The 3,368-nt window shown below is 34.4% G+C and overlaps 1 pseudogene; it reads right to left on the bottom strand.

Annotated features, from left to right (window-relative positions):
• Positions 1-2,585: 2,585 nt before the first annotated feature.
• On the bottom strand, positions 2,586-2,693 carry LOC116877401 (annotated as a pseudogene).
• Between the last annotated feature and the right edge of the window lie 675 nt (positions 2,694-3,368).

Below are 3,368 nucleotides of genomic sequence, written 5' to 3' on the forward strand. Positions count from 1 at the left end.
TCCCTCATAATAAATCTCTTTCTGTATGTCTGAATGTTCTATCAGTTCTGTTTCTCTGGAGAACCCTGATTAACACACAGATGCATCTCAGAAATAAAACTGTCCCTGTATACAAGTATTTTAAAAAATGTAAACACTGTATCATTCACATTGATGTTTAAAACCCCAAACCTTAGTAGTTGCTCAATATAATCATTCAAATGGCACATTATACCAACGTATTCACTGCTGGCAACATAAATCCTAAAGAAAGTATATAGTCATACAGAACTCTTTGAAACAATCTTGTTCAAAGAGTTTACAAATTTCTTCACAGGTCAGGAATTTGTAAACCTGGAATTGTTCAAATGAGCAAGTTCCACTCACATTTGCATGCATACATCCATCAAACATTGGTGTAGATATTTTAGTCAATCAATGGGCCAAAAAGCAATGGAGAGGAGAAGTGGCAGAGGGAGGAATTTGTTATACTTATTTACAGACTAATGCATCTGTGGTATCTTATTTTCAGATGATAATACTAAAGAAAAATAATTCTACATTTATACATCAAAAATTTTATAGCATTTGAAACTATTTTTGGCACATAGAAGACATAATAAATATTTGATAATTAAATAAACATATAAATACATAAGTAAATAAAGTAACTGTAGATATGTGACCTTTCCCTAACCACTGATTTAATAAAAATTGCTTTCCTAAAAGTAGAGCACTTACTTACATATCCATAATTAAAATATACAACAAAACTCTGACAACATGTAACCATGGACAAAATATTTATTTGGATATTACTATAAAAAACATTGCTATTCTTATTTTTATCATAGGCAAAATGGTATATTACATTACCTATTTCTCACGTCAAAAGACATACTAAAAATAATCACCACTTGATCATTTTGTGTTGTATACAAATATGTAATCATTATGTTGTATACCTGAAACTAATATAATGTTATATGTCAAGTATACCTCAATAAAAAAAGAGAAAATGGGGCACTTGAGTGGTTCAGTCAGTTAAGCATCCAACTTTTGCTCTCAGCTCAAGTCTCAATGTCATGGTCATGAGTTCAAGCCCCGTGTTGGGCTGCACATTGGGTGTGGAGCCCACTTAAAAGAGAGAGAGAAAGGAATATTTGAAAAATGCTTCTATATAAAAATAATGTGAAATCTCATGAAATAGCCTTACTTTTTAATCAAATAGAATATTATCCTAGAATGTATTTCCAAAGAACCAAGTTAAATTGATAAACCTAAATAAATTAGGTACATGTAATAACTCTCTTAACCATGTTTCTTAGACTGGGACCAGAGAAAAAAATTAGGTGTGAATAAAAGAGAGTAGGACACCACAGGGCAGAGAACAAAGCAAAGAAGGAGGGATAACCAATGCAAGGGTCAGCTGACCAATTCTACAGTCCACTGGTTACTCAGTAATTTGAGGAAAAAAATATGAAAAGAATCTCAGGTATTTGTCTCTCCATACAAGCTGAACATGGATGGGCAGGGAAGTTCCTAATATGAGTCAGGCCATTGTGTTGGCAGAGAAACGTGGAGGTAAGAAGTGAGAAGCCCATGGCATGGGTCTGAGAAGAGGTCATAGCTTCCTTCTTCCTTCAAAATGTTTCATCTATAGAATTCTCACTCCTAAAAATCTTAAGAAATCACATACTATTTCATAATTTTCACCTACTGCTGTCTAATTAGGCAAAGATAAATTAGAAAGAATTAAGGCAACCAACAAAGAATCTGCCCCATGAATCTTTGGCAAGTAAACATCAAAACTTTGTGTGAAAGCTTCCACAAGGAGGAACTTTTTCACGTCATAAGGAAGTGCATGCTATTCAGAAATAATCCTAGTTGTCCCTTATACTATGTTTGGAATGTGTCTCACTAATTTTCAATGACTACTTCTTATTACAATCAGAATACATACAATGAATATAAGCCTCCTTCATTTTTGAACTGTTGGAATGTAACTATTATTTTACATTTTAAGTTTATTTTGTAAAGTTAGATATACTCATTTCTTCCAGTCATCCCTACGCTGTAATCTCTAGATCTCTATCAAAAGCTGTTCTCTGTATCTTGTTCTTCTTCAGGTCCTTATTAAACTGTAACATCCAAATATTATAATATAGATATCACATGGATTCTCTCATGGTCTTGGGTTTATCTCCTGAAATCAATAACTCTCTTCATGCAGTACTTTTTGGGGTGTAATTTTTTTACCCACAGCTAATACACATTGAAACTTACAGTATATTAAATTTCTTGTTATCTTTTAAAGTATATAAACAAAACCCACCATCCACAACCGTCCTCATAGTTTACATTGTATTTTTGCCTCAAAGGTCTTCACACATTCTCTTTCTCATATCCCTCACACTGCAGAAGTAAGCTATTTATGCCCTTGTCCAAGAAGTTGATAAATCAGTCAAACAGGTCAGGACTGTGGCTCATCTCCAGAGACAGACTTCAGATTAAAATCAATCTTTGACCATTCTACTGCTATGAATATTCCCATCACAGATTATTCAGCCCAAATGACTCCTTTCTTAAATGGGCATAATGAATTAATTGATTGTACTAAGTCAAATACATTTTATAAAACAAATATGACATACATAATGCCATCACTCAAGAAGATTATACACTTGATCTTAGCCAAAAGGCTGAGAAGCAATGCAATGCAACAAGACTATAGTTAGTTTTGTCTGGATTAGTATTACTTGACACTATATTTTCTAAATCTTCAAAAGCCTGTACACTTTAAATATAGGAATATTTTCCTAATCCAATCTTCTCTCTCATCTATTTTCTAGGATGAAAATATTCTCTCACCTCTTATCGTTACCTCTCCTTTTCAATTAAAACTGAACTGTAAATGGATAGCAACTTGTTCCCCACTGGAAAAGACATAAAAAATGGCCCATTTTTCTAACTCTGATGCTAAACAATTTTAATTAAAACTCTGTAAACAGAGAGAGGAAGCAAGATGGCAGAGGAGTAGGAAACTGAAATAGTATTAGGTCCCAGGAGTTCAGCTAGATAGTTATCAAACCATTCTGAACACCTACAAACTGAACAAGAGATAGAAGAAAAGAAGAGCAGCAATTCTAGGGACAGAAAATTGACCACTTTCTGGAAGGTAGGATGTGTGGAGCAGTGAATCCGAAGCAAGGGGAAGATAGACCGCAGGGGGAGGGGCACAAAAACAGAATTTTTAGAAGTCTGCTCCGCTGAAGGACCTCACTCCAGAGGCTAAGCAGAGGTGGAGCTCTTGTGGAGACAGTGTGGTCTCAGGACCTGTGATGTCACAGAAAGACCAAAGGTGTTAAAGTATGGTAGAGCCAGCTAAG

Source organism: Lontra canadensis, unplaced genomic scaffold (assembly GCF_010015895.1).
Source record: "Lontra canadensis isolate GAN:19392208 unplaced genomic scaffold, GSC_riverotter_1.0 scaffold51, whole genome shotgun sequence".
Classification (NCBI taxonomy): domain Eukaryota; kingdom Metazoa; phylum Chordata; class Mammalia; order Carnivora; family Mustelidae; genus Lontra; species Lontra canadensis.